The sequence below is a fragment of the Anas platyrhynchos genome, chromosome 15, assembly GCF_047663525.1.
Source record: "Anas platyrhynchos isolate ZD024472 breed Pekin duck chromosome 15, IASCAAS_PekinDuck_T2T, whole genome shotgun sequence".
NCBI classification, from domain to species: Eukaryota; Metazoa; Chordata; class Aves; order Anseriformes; family Anatidae; genus Anas; species Anas platyrhynchos.
Genome location: NC_092601.1, coordinates 13,401,283 through 13,415,229, shown reverse-complemented (window position 1 = coordinate 13,415,229; position 13,947 = coordinate 13,401,283). Strand labels below are relative to the sequence as shown.

The window sequence follows — 13,947 nt, the reverse complement described above, 5'->3', positions numbered from 1 at the left end:
AAAACATTTTTGTGTTATTTCCAGCCAATTGAGAGCAAAAAAAAAAAATTATTAAATGAATATATAATGGGAAAACCTGCTCCCCCAGGACATGAAGTCCCACCTTTGTAGCTATCAAAGGTTGGTCTAATTCAGGTTGCTCTAGCACAACTGTCAAAATTTGCTCTGACGTGGTTACTTATCTCAGCTGCGTGGCACTTTTCTCCTCTGAACAGCCCGCTCATCAATGAACCTGGCCAGCCTCACTCACAGGATTTCCAGTATGCGATGCAAGACACAAGCCCCAGCCTCCGTGCCAGCCTTGCTCCCTGCTGAGCTGTCCAGAGGACATGGACATGAAAGGGGGCCACAGGAGCAGCTATGAAGAAAGTCAGTTTCAATTTTGAAAGAATTTTCTCAGAGATTCTTCACTCTCCCTGTTTATTTTTCATGAGAACATCTCCTGTCTCCATAAGAAAGCTCTCTTAAAAACACAGTCTGCTATGAAGCTACAAAATAAAACACGCTTGATAAAAGAATATTGCATTTGGGTCTCCTAGGTCTCCTGTGAGATGATGCCTGACCACACATTTCTACCAAAAGTATTTTCAATGTATAGCTGTTTTGAGTAAATAAATACACTGAAAGAAGTACTGGTTTGCTGCATAAAATTCTGACTTTCCTATTGAATGCCAGCATTTCCCACTTCCACAAGGAAACACACATGAAAGAGAAGGATCTATTCCTTTTCCTATCGACCTCACCCTTCAAAAAAAACACCACAACACCACCCAAGTCTTTTTCTCTGGGAGAAACCCCTTGCTTTTTTATCAGTCCACTGCCCTTTCCAAATGCATAATACATTTATACACCTACAGGTTACCATATGCTTACCTTCAGCTCCTGCTTCTGAGAGAAGCTGGTTAGCTATTCCCCCTGTAAATACCACCAACTCGATTCAGGCAAATATAACAGGAGCAAGTGCGCCTTACAAGCAGGTGGGCAGAGCAGATGCAAGGCTGTACAGCTGTGATCCCACAATGCGTACATCTACAGCACAGTGCAGGCTCCTCAACAGGAGCAGGGGGAAAATTAACCAGAACATCTCTGTGGTGGCAGAAGGATGGTGGTATTTTGATTTTCCAGCAGGAAGGGAGGGCTGGCAAGGACTTACTTGAAGGCACACTGATGCCTGCAGCTCTCGCTAGCCCATGGATGCCTCACGGTGCGGTGGCAGCTCCCACCCTGTGCACAAGCTCCATGTGGACTTCACAAGGTGCCCACGGTGGTCAGCCTTGCTTGGGAGCTGTTATTGATTGCAAAATCTGACTCCTAGAAAGATTTATAGGGATGGAAAGCTTAGCAAAAGGCAGCGCATCAACAGCACCAGCAGAAAAAATAATTCACCGTGAGACTGCAGAGCTGGAGCACTTACAAATGTCAAGGCAGGCTGACAGCCCACGGGCAGAGCTATCTCCGCAGAGTTGGGATGTTTCATGGAGGAAGAATCCCACACAAGTCATCCTGGTGGTTAGGCTGCAAACAAGCTCCTCGCTGACACAGCCAAGGCCCGGCCGTGGGCTCCCCACCAATTTTATGGCAGAGGACCCCAGGGCAATCGGTGGTGATGCAGGGGAGGGCAGTGAGCAACCACAGCCGTGACCCTTCTTAGCAAGGGTGTGTTTGGGAATTTTGGACTCTCTGTGGCTCTCATGTGAGGCCTCTTGACCCCTGGATGCAGCTGTCGTAGAATAGACTTCTGGAAGGCTCAGGTACGTGCTCTTAAAGGATCTCATGTTTTTCAAGTGCCATCAGCAATACTTGAACAAAAAATCCTTTCTTTTCCTATTTCATTTTGGAAAATAGGTTGTTAAATAGTTATCTTCTCAGACACTTAATACTGATGCTGAGAGAAAAAGCAAGAATAGGAAAAGGGGGGCACCTTACAGATCCTGTGACATGCTTGCACTAGCGAAAGGGAATCTGGTGCTATCCCCTTCACTAAAAGGAAAAAGAGAGAATGTGAGGAAAAAATCCTTACTATCTCCTATCAGCTAAAATATTTTTTGTTGTTAAATTATGCTTCTGTCATTAGAATAGATGTCAGTGGGTTGACCATCAATCTGCCTCTTTAAAGAGAGACACTGGAGTAAGGATGGGGCAAGACCAGAGAGCTTTTTCTGTGTAATACAGATGTATTAAAGGGCTTCAGTCAGCTGTATGAGCTTAGTTTTAAGGTTGTTGTGGCAAGAAGTTTATGGCCTCCATTTTACCCCTAAGACAAGTCCAGTGGGAACAAACTCTGAATGAAATGCATACTAAGCAGTTATTTTAGAGTCTCCCAAGTATATCTATTTAGTTCTCTTCCTTTTTCCTCCCATCCTCCAAACCAGAAAACACCACACAGCACCTCTAACAATCTTAACACCTCTGGAACAAAACTGGGGACACCTCAGGAACGTGCTGCAGGACACATCAACGTTCCCAGCATTTATATAGATGTGACCAGTTACATTTACAGGCCATTAAAACTTGCCACCTCTCTGCTCCTGTCTCAGTGCGGTGTCAGGGTGTGATGTGACCATGTAACAGCTGGGGTTTGTTCCTGCTTGCAGAGCTTGGTCCAACACCTCAAACCTGAATCCACAGCAAAACTTGCTGCCTGTTGAAAGGATTAATTTGTAGCAAGATCTCAAAGCCATGGATTTTCCATACTTTATTGCCAGTCTAAAATTTAAGCTCAATACCTCTAATATGTGAGACGCAGGACAAGTGTGGAACATGCCTTTTAATGGGTTTGTCTCCATCCTTCTCTACGATCATCGTTTGTTGTTTCGCCACCTTACCGACCCACACAGCATCTTAGCAACATCCCTGGCAGCACGCTGTAGGGAGATAATACTAATTAGAGTTATCAAGTCCGTCTTGATTTTGACATGACGCTGCATGCTGCTGATACAGATACATCCCCCTCCCTCCGCCCCCAGATGTAGCCCAGCTACAAATGCTCGGCTCAGATCAAGTCTGAAAGGAAAAGAGAAGGTCACCAGCCGCTCGCAGCAAATCTCCTGCTGATGCTGTGCCAAAACACTGCTGCTTTTTCCCAGGATGAGCCCAGCTCTCTGGTAGACTTGCCAGCTTCTACCTCTTTTCTTAAACTGGATCTCAATGAAATAGTCACGTATCCACACTGTCTAGAAACTGAGTTCATTTTCTATTGGACAACTCTAAAAGCCTTGTCAGAAAGCTGTGAATGAGCTGGAAATTAAGCTGTAAAATGCACTATATTCGTGCATTAGAATACAGGAATTGACAGGTAACAATAAATACACTCACAGATGTTAAAACAGTAACTATAGCCTACAGGGGAATAAAAATATATATTTTTTTCTATTCTCTGAACTTCTGAGACATAGCCTTGCTTTGAAAAGGCTGGTTTAGACTTCATTTAGAAACAAGAGCAGATGATGTCAAAAATTCTTCTCCTCCTTTTTGGAGGCCCAATAAAAAGTACGGCATGATTTTAAGATGAAACAGATTTTGTTTTCTCCAATAATTCTGCTACCTAGTTGTGCTCCTTTAATTAGCTATCAGCAGCACTTAATTTATTTCTAGCATATTGTTGCCAGCTTTTTGCATATCTCTCCCAACCTGTGAAAAATCATAAAAATAGACCTACAAAAATTAATCTTCCAATTCCATGTGCAGCAATATTAAAATGGTAATTGCACTCTTTAAACCTCTAAAACCTGGTTCTACCTCTAGATACTTATCTGAAAGCCCAGTGAAGTTGTGTGGTAGCTGCTGTTGATGCTACTTACACATTACTGGAAGTCATTGAGGCCTGATACTAATCACTAAAGCGTACCAACTTCACAAAGAGAGGCCAAAGTTCATCAGTGCCTTTGATTTCTGTACTGAAGGTTGATTGTCTGCAGAAATGAACTCCTTTTATTAATTCTTAGCATCATACTTACCTTTATTTATGATAGCACAGGAAGAAATCTTGTCATCTCAAATGTATTACACAGCTTGCAATGGAACAATTTCTTACAAACCTGAGCTTAAATACAGACCCTTTCCCCATGAGCGGGTAGGATGTGAGGTCAGGTCCCACTTCACTCCTTAAGGAAAATCACTGCCCCATAGAAACACCTTCTGCTCCCTGCACAGAAGTCTACAAACTGCTATGACCTTGTTGTGATTGCAGGTTTAACCACTTGCTACACACTCCAGGAAAACAGACTGCAAAGAATATCTCGTATTTTGGCAGTATTTACCAGAAATAGGTCAAAGGTTGTTGACTGTTGTCTTTTACAGAGCTTCTGTAAGTGATGGTTTTGGGGATAATTCTCCTCCACGAGGTTGTGGCAGGGCATGTACACCCCACAAGGACAGAGTGGGAGGACAATGTCCTGCTTGCTCCATTGCCAGTCCCACTGCATGCAACGGGCACCTTGGGATGAACTCACCAAGAAACGAGCGGGGCTGATCCTGGGGAAGGAAGCAGCCAGAAACCAGTTGCCTCCTGGCTCATGGGAGCCTCCAGCAGAGTGCAGTGAGAAGACAGTGGCTGCCCTTTAGTGGAGGGAGGACAGCAATGAGTGCAGCCTTACAAGGCTTCTCAGAGCTACTCTACAATGCCGGGGTCTAACAAAACCACAAACTTCCCTTATCATTTTGGTCATTTCACTTTAGCATATCAAAATCTCCTAAAATAGGAAGGATGGGGTGTGACAGTACTATTTCGTGACATTATAATATCTAAAATGTCTCAACTGGACTTTTTTTTTTTTCCTTTTAGATTAGATTATTTGAAGACTTTTTCCATAAAGAAAAAGTATTATTTTCTACAGAGCCAAGCATGGAAAGGCTAAGGACTTGGAGGCACCGTTCTTAGCTGAGATCCAGGAAGAACCTTCAGGAACCACAAGTGGGTCTGATTATCCATTCTAAAACTACAACATATGCTGAAACGGTAAAGCAAAGGTTCTGGACAAAAAAAAAAAAAAAAAAAAAGAAAGAAAAAAAAAAAGAGAGAGAGAAAAAGAGAAGTGGAGATCTTCTGGGGAAACATCACTGTATTTTACTCCAGAAAAGGTGATATCAAAGAGAAAAAGAAATGAACAGGTTACAGTATTAAAATTTCTTCTCTATCATTTGGATTCATTTCAGAGTTATTTGGCAAGCTCTCACAATGGACAGCTTCAAATGCCCTAGAGTAATTACAAAAGAAATTCCATTAAAAGACCCTGATGAGGGAAAGTATTAAAATTGAATATACACTTTGCTCTGATGAATTTTTCTACTTCACTTCTGTAGCAAATAATACAGCTCCATGTTGTTAGTTTTTTTTTTCTTTCACTAAAAGCGTGAATTACAGTCCTATAAATTTACCCTTACTGTCAATTAAATTAAATAAACATTGTCTGAGTGCATTAGGAAGAGATACAAAACAATTCAATACCAGGGTTAGTTATTGAGGAGGTTTTTAATGAGCATAAATTGATGTAATTAAAATAAATCTACTTTTCACTTTTCTTGAGTAGATGCCCTGTAGCCATTCCTGTAGAATGCTATAGCAAAATGCACACTGGGCCAAAGCTCCTACCTCTCCGCAGATTAAATCGGAGCTTCCTGCTCTCTGGGATTTCAGAGATGAGTAAGGCTGGAGGATGCTGCCTACTTAAAGGGTGGGTGAAGGAATGTAAATGTGAAGATCAACATCCACGCTTTTGTTAAGTTATTTTTTCCATCATACAATCACCTTCCTTTGACAGAGACAAATGAGGAAATGAAAATACTTTTCATTATTAGCCTTTACTGGCAGTTGGTAAGTAGTTGGTAACATCTATAAACTCTGCCTTTGGAAGGTATTTTACAAGTTGTGATATAGCCATGTACTGGGACCACATTTAAACCAATATGCTAGGCTAAAAAAGTATGTTGCTCTTACAAGATTTCCCTCCCTCTCTTTCTTTGCATCCCTAAAATAATATCAGTAGGATGACCAAATTATTGACTTGTTTAAGGACAGGAGGCATGAGTTCTCTGTGGAGCAGCAGATGCCAGGTACGCCTATTAATAAACCACACAGAGCTGAGGAGAGCAGAATGCTAAAGAAGCTCACTTGGTATATATTAGGCAATTCTAAACAGATGGAGATTAATAACAAAAATAAAATCAGAAGTATTTTATATCTGAGACCTACACTCTAGTGGTAGGGATGGCGACGACGTCTAGAGTGGAGGTGTTTGTATCCCCAGATCTCCCATCCTAAACTGCTCCGAGCCTGCCCCAACACCACTATCATTGGCACCTGGGCCCTACAGACAAAATACAGGTTATTTGTCACTTCACATTGCACAGTCCAGTTCTCGAGGCTGCCCCACAAAGTGTTTGGCCTTAGAACAAAGGCAGAGCATATGAAGAAAAAGTTCCATATATAACACCATTCTTCTTCTCACCTTCATTTGGACTGGTCTAGGTCCTCAAGCTGAAGTCCTATTGCCTCTGTCAGATAAATTCTCCAAATCAGTTCCCATTTCAGGAGTTCATCTTCACATAGGAAAATTATTCTGGCTAAAAAATAGAGAAAAAATTTTTTGTTGTGTGCAAGACTGTCATTGACAATTAGTGCCTTTGGCATCCCCTCTTCAGAGAGAAGAATTTCACTCTGCAGATAAATAAAGTGTTTAGGTCTCCAGGGATGTCAGCCTTTAACAAACAATAAATGTGTGCAACAGTTTAGAATGGAATATAAATCAGAACAGCAACTTGAAGGGTCCTTCTTAATAACACAGCGTACATTTATCTCCAAGAAAAGAAGACCCAGCAGCTAGCAAACACCACAAAATTTCCACACACCATAGCATTGTCTACAGCTCTTAGAAAGGTAAAATATGCTTGAATAGATGTCAATGTTCTTAACACTAGAGACCTCCTCAGAGAAAGGAAAACACAGCTCGCTATTTCTCCCAAGGCAGCACAAAACACTGTTCCTTATAATTGCGAGCATAAGATTCAAAAACATTTCCATAGCCTTGGTGATGCCTGCTGCAAACTGGCAGCATACCAATCACTGGCTTAGGCTGTAACACAATAGGTTAAGTCCTTATATCTTGATGTGCACATCTCTCCACCCTTAAAGATGGTGGTTTTGATAAAGACATACAGCTTGGAAGCATGGGAGTTCATTTACAGAATGTTTTTATGGTGAGACAGGTTTGCTCTTTTCAGCATATAATTCTCTCCTTTCCCCCCCTCCTCTTTTCTAATTTTTCAAGGTTATTATCTCAGTGCTTTTTCCTTGGTACCAATTCTTCTTAGCTCACAGTGACTCACAGCAGGGAGGCACAGAGAGCTACCACCGGAAGCCTCCTCCCTGGAGACGCTTCACAATACTGCCTATTATTTAGTGACTTGAAACGTTGGTATAATGGCACACGTCTCCAACATCCCCTTCTTTCATTTGTTCACCCCAGGGACCCAAGCCATGGAGACGTATCTCCGTTCTCTCTTCCCCACTCTCCCCCAGCAATGTGCAGGGAAGCAGAGCAGCCCATCTCCAGACTGCAGCTGGGACTCCTGACACTGGTGTGCAGCAAATCTAAGTGCTAGGCTCCAAAGCTCAGCTCAACCATGTACTCACCCACCGAGGAAAGCCCTGAATGTGGTTAGAAAAAAACAGCATACCTTAAGGGGTATTGAATTTGGAGATGTTCTTGTTGGTCATCAATACCCACCCTGAAAATCAGAGGAGGAAAGCAGTGGAGAAGATACTCCAGATGCTATGATTGTGCTGGGATGAGGGTTAAAGCCTTCTCTGCTGATGCTTAGCAGAAGACCTCCTTAGTAGAAGTAAACCTTCCTCAGCAGATCCCTCATTGCAGTTTAAAAAGTCGGCCAGCCCTCCTTGTGCCCCCATGCAGTGTTTATTCAGCAGAAGAGGACAGATCCTAGGGATATATGAACATGCAGTTCTGGAAGGAAATCGACTCCCCTGGTTTTATTGAAGACGACAAAAGAACAGACCATTTTGCCTCCACGTGGGCTGTAGCCCTTCAGGCATGAAGACAAGCGTCTTGCAGGCTGACAACAGGACACGGGGCCATTACGGGGTACCTGCCAGCCCTCCGACTAACCTACCAGCCATTTACATCTGGCTGTTATCTATAGTTCCTTTTAAATTTCTCTCTTCCAAAAACCACACCAGGTGAAATCCAATATCATGCGCTGACTCACAAACAGCTATTTATTTTGAAGAAATCTTTCACTCGAGTCTTTTGTTAGAAGTTTCTAAGGAAAACACAGGGTAATAGAGCAGGTGAAGTCACAAGTTGAACCGACTGCACACAATAAATAAAACATCTATAGCTTCAGTGTGCCATAGCTCTGCTGGGTGAACAGGATAATGTTTTGGAGCCTAACAGTGGTTCAGGATTACAGGTTACTTTTCTGTTCTACTAAATTAATTACATGGCTGAGCATGTCTCCTTGCCTCTCAAATTTTTTGTTGACACATTTGCTTCTGTGTTATCCATTTGAAAGAAAAATTCCTTAGAAGAAAGCCCATCTTCTTCTGCAGACTTCTCTCTGTACCTGCCCTAGCACCATAATCCTTTCTTGGCACATCTAGTAATTGCCTTAATATATATGCAATTATTAATAGAAGTTATGACAATGGAAATAATTATGGGGTTCACTGTTTCACGGCCCATATAAAAATTTGTTGTGGTTCAAATATTACTCACATTAAGTCCAAGATCATAATTGTAACATTTAACCCCAGTGATGACTGGATGCAAGGTGCTGGTTGGCTGCTTATGGCAAAAATTGCTGTAGAGATGACTGCCCTATACAATTACAAACATATTAAATGAACTGAATTCAAACAGCCACAATAAGGGAAAGTATGTCTCTTCCAGGACAGCGCCTAGCTGCCATTGGCAGTTAGCATTCAAAGACGAATCCTCCTCCTGAAACGTAGCGTGCACACTGACACAGGGTAGGTTACACTCTCACTTTCTCCGTAACCTTCAATAGGATGTGACATGAGGAAGCATGAAACAGAAAGCTTTCTACCAAAGTAGAAAATAGGGAGTCTTCCTTGTTATCTTCCTTTATTTTCCCCCCCTTTAGCAACCTAAGAATTGCACAGATTAGAAACAGCACTTTCCACCCTGGAATGCCCCCCATAGGTGCCTGCAGAATACAGCTGTCAGCCGGACACCCATCTTTCCAGAAGGGGCAATGAGCTATGTGCAGGCTGGAACAGGTGTCCTGCTTCCTTCCTTCCTCCCTGGCATGTGCCATCCCCGTTCACACAGGTCCATGAGCACAGCAAAGCCAGGGGTTTTGCCACACCAAGAGAACTGAGGTGAGCAAAACCCAGAAAGGGTGCAGCAGGTAGGCAAAACTCCAACCCCAAACACCCTAATATTGCAAATCTTATCCAGACAGCAACTGCCCTTTCGGGAAGGGGTTACAGTCTTATTGTGGAACTTCCTCCCTCATGCCACTGAGAAGTACAAATTATTGTTTTCTTCAGTACGAAATCTGCCATTTTCATACGATCACACACCAGTAGGACTGGAGCTTTATCCAAAACAGCAGAAATGTTAAGCCTGGCTACACCACAGGGAACAGTACCATGTACCCTGGCACAAGGATACCAGCAGACTATTGTTAAAAGGCTGCTGGATTAGACTAAATCAAATTAGCAGGGGGTGGAGAAAGAACTCCCTCCCCAGGGTGCCATGTTAGACAGGCTGCGGAGCCAAAGGGCCGAACACACCCACAGGCTGCCCTGTTCGGGACCAGATGCAGTGATATCACCCCAGCCTTCAGCTCTTTGGGGCAGGGAATCCCATCCTGCTGTGCGAACGAGGGGTTTCATTAGGCATTGCCTCCTCTCTTCCACAAAACTCGTCTTGAAATTGTGCTGAAGCCCTGAGCAGGCCTGGCTGTGCTCGTGTCTTTGCTGCCTGGCATGATCCCTCAGCTAATTGCTGGATGGGAGAGGCACCTCTTCCCCATGCATCAGGCGGTGCTTCAAACATAAATACTTCATAAATGACAGAGACTTCTTGAAAATTATTAACACATTTCTGCAACCCATGCTTGAGGAATGTTGTGAAACAAACAACCAAACAAAAAAGCTTTGCTTTCAGGGTTTTGCTTTCCACCCTTAGACTGATCCTGACAGTATGTAAAACATGCAACGACAATGTTTTTGTAGAGTATTAATACAACATACCTCAAGGATGTTTATCAACTGCTGCTCTTAGGAAACCTTTTGAAATAGTTACTGGAGTCCCACTGGATCCTCCTTGAAGGTAAGGGTTCCCAGGAGCTTATTTGTATTTCAGAGAAGAACATGCTGACCATGTTCACACTTCCTAATATTTCTTCCAGACACTAGGGATTGTTTACCCATACTTGCATGCAAATATCCCCTCTAATTAATTTTGTTCTTTTAAAATGCTGTTTAAATAAAGCTTTTCAGGGAAATAGAGCTTGTTTCTATTTATCTTAGTTGAAACTAGGACTATAAATCTCTTCAGTTTCCTTTATTGACCTTAGACAAAATTACAAATATAAATTACAGCTGCTGCAAATTAAATGTTCTAATGACTGTTTGAAAGCAAATGCAATAGCGTCAATAACAAATTAGATAAGACACAGCAAGAACAGCATAAAGCAACCATTCACTGGTGAAATCCAAAAGATTTCTGTGAAAACCCTCAGCCAGGGGTGCTCTCCTCCTACCACCAAGATTTCTTTCATATCTCTCTGTTTTATAAACTCAGTTATCCAGACCCAGAGGACCTGCAGGTGGCTTAATATATCCACCATAAAAACTCAGGGAAAAACACTGTACTTGAAGAGGCAATATATATTCCATATAGCCCAAGCTGAAATATATAAATATATCACCAGTTTTACTGTCCCAGCAGTTTTCTTCGTTCTTCATCTCACCATAAACATTGGCCACAGGGTCGTGGTCTACAAGGGCAAATATCAAGTGATGCTGCTTCAGGTACCATACATTTCTCATGAAGGAGCTCCTATTTCACAAAGCAGCGTAATCATCAGTTTTCTACACCACTGACACTTAGACCCTTATGCACAAAGGTATCTGTTTACCAGGTCATGAAATTGCAAGTATAATAGCAGTGACTTTGCTGCACTTGATAAAACCGTAAAACATTTCATTTTGCTGCCTACTGAGCTTTAAAAAAAAATTACATTGGAGAGGAGACAACATTCTTGTTACCATCAAAGTATTTCAAAGCATCTACTTTTCTGCTTGTGATCTGGGGACATGCATTTTTCCTTCTTTTCCAGTTGTGCCACTGCTTTCTGATACAAACAGCCCTGCAAATATCCAGGAAAAAAAAAAATCCTCTTACTCTTTCTTAAGTTTTATATGATCACAAAGCCTCTCTGGATACGCATATATCTGTGTATAGTATTAACATCCCCATAAATTTTATGAAATAGGTACCCCCAGTAACTAGACAAACTCTGCATTTACATCACACACACCAATAAATAAATAAATAAAAATAATAAATAAAAATAATCACACAAGACACACTGGAAATCCTGTATTTGTCTTTCTGGCTTACAAAGCTAATTTGCTTCTAAACAGAATTCAGTTGGTTTGTTAGCCATCGCTGTCTCAGAGCCTAACAGCCAATGTGGTGTCATTGGAAATCTTGCTCACAAAAATGCCATAAACAGCAAACTTTGGCTGAAAGTCTACTGACTGTGTTTGGAAACCAGAAAAACTTTTAACTCTGGACCAAGGCAAGAATCTAGTGTGGTGCTGCATCAGAGCAGAGCTGACAGATCCTCCTAGCCTGAGAACTGCCCCACAGATGGCTCTTCTCTTCTCTGCTCACAGCAGGCAACATGCCTTGATTTTGTTGTCCCTAATTAGTTAAACTAAGTGAGAAAAGGTAAGAAAAAAATATATATATATTAAAAAAAAAAAAATAAAACACTTCTTCCCTTGTGGCAGGCAAGCAGCTGTTCAAGAGAGACCTCCATAGACACCTGGTACCTCTGGCACCTCTATGTTTCTGGAAGAAGTTGGATGTTTTCTTGAAATAGATGCACTCAGTCATGTTCTCTGAATCCTTGCAATGATTCAGACACCATTTGCTGCTTTAATGGTGAAATTAATGAGAATCTCAGCCTTCCTCTAAGCTTCTTGTCAGCGCAGCTGGGAGAAAGGCCTCACAGCGCAAGCACGGGGCCTGCTGCTAGCGGGTACGGCTGGCCTCTGCTCTGAGAGCGCTTATGTAAGCTGGCATCTGACATCCGCCTCTATCCTCTACTGTACATCGGTTTGTGTAATTTCATTCATGATTTACTCTGACCTTTAGCTGTGTTTGATATTTTCTGGTACCAAAAATTGGCACTTAATAAAGGAAATTTCAAGAAAACATCAGCCAACAAGCTAAATATCTGCACAGGAAAGGCAGATTTCGTAGGGAACTGAAGAAAATCATTATCTTGCTGTCAGCCTAGGAAGATTCCCCACAACTTCAACCTCAATTTATGAAAAGATGGATCTCCTTCTGCCTTAATACCAGAGTTTTATCCCTATTTGTTCTCAAAATACCCAGGTTCTTTATTCAGCTCTTTTGGGTAATGGTGCTCTACAGATCTGTCTTTGGAAAGATTTTTCTCCTCTCTATTACTGTTAGTTAGCCCAAGCTACTCTGCATGTTTGCATTCATGCACGCAGAAAATTTACTGAGCATCCTCCATGGGAACATTCTGCAAAAATCATCTGCTGGATGTACCAGTTCAGCGCAAAGATTATCAACATCCAACGGTAAATGTTGGGACCTTAGAGTTAAATGGCAAGGAGGCGATTACAAAGACAAGGTTAAATACCTTTTGTTCACAATGCCCACAAGTCACAAGGCCTGAAATGTTTGTTCTTGAAACTGGAACTCGGTAGCACGGGGTCTGGAAAAAAAAACCTGCTCCCTTAGTGGGCCCAGCCCCTCTTCTGCAGTTATTTGCAGAAGGGGAAAATAACAGCCTTTGCATTCAGAACTCCCGTGGAGCTTTGCAGGCAAAAGAAACACAAAAATCTCTTTGATCATGTTTAAATATTTCAGAGAGGTGACCAGGCTTTGGAAGTTTAATTACCTTAAGCCATGAGAGGGCAGAGAATGAGGGCAACGGCAAAGAGAAAGGAGAAAAAAAAAAAACTTTTTTTCAGGACAACGGGATGTTACTATTTATGAACCTGCGAGAGAATTAGAGCTGAAATAATTAGACAGAAAAAGAGATTTTAATTAATGATGGTAGTTCTTAAGAAAGGAAACAGATTGCCAGCCCTGCAAACCGCCAATTCTTTTTATCCACAAGGTGTATGTACCCTCAGTGAGGCCATTGCATAGATCCCTAGCACAGGACATTGCCCTGAGCTGTGAAGTCCAACATCTGACAGGTCACACCTCTCGGCTTTTGCTGCAGCTGAGCTTTGCCACGTGAATAGTTGTTCACTAAATCAGTTCCTCGGTACAATCAGATCCTTCGACATGGGCAATTGATCTCTAATGACTTGAGCCAACCTATAGAGGTGACCAAGAATCACAAATCCTACTGAAATAAATGAAGAGTACCACAGGTCCCATCAAGGTCCCAACCTGAGGAAGTCATGGTAAATTGAATACCAGCTCCCTCTAATACCTAAGGAATAAGGAAAGCTTTAAGGAAAAAAAGGGGGGGGGGCACAGGAGAGGGGAGTAACTTTTCATTCAGATCAAGCCATTTTGGTCAACTACCTGTCATCCTGTTTAGAAACAAGTCACTTTATCCCAGTCCTTAATAGCATCATAGCTGTGGGGCCATGAGGCGCTGCATTTTGTGGAGCAACAGAGCTGCATCTGTAGAATTTGTTCCTGAGTTGGAAGGTGAGGGAGAGGGTTTGTTTTTTCA

The 13,947-nt window shown here is 42.2% G+C and overlaps 2 long non-coding RNA genes across 6 annotated transcripts in view; one reads left to right on the top strand and one right to left on the bottom strand.

The window, feature by feature from the left end:
• Positions 1 to 2,376, top strand: part of LOC110352820 (uncharacterized) — a 186,811-nt gene extending 184,435 nt beyond the window's left edge. Inside the window, exon 6 of the long non-coding RNA XR_011803680.1 lies at positions 216 to 2,376. This is a non-coding gene — a long non-coding RNA (uncharacterized lncRNA). The remainder of the gene's footprint in view (positions 1 to 215) is intronic.
• The window catches only part of LOC110352821 (uncharacterized), a 238,739-nt gene that overhangs the window by 35,855 nt on the left and 188,937 nt on the right, over positions 1 to 13,947 (bottom strand). For all 5 annotated transcript variants that reach the window (XR_011803686.1, XR_011803685.1, XR_011803688.1 and 2 more), the window contains one exon: positions 6,447 to 6,561. This is a non-coding gene — a long non-coding RNA (uncharacterized lncRNA). The remainder of the gene's footprint in view (positions 1 to 6,446; positions 6,562 to 13,947) is intronic.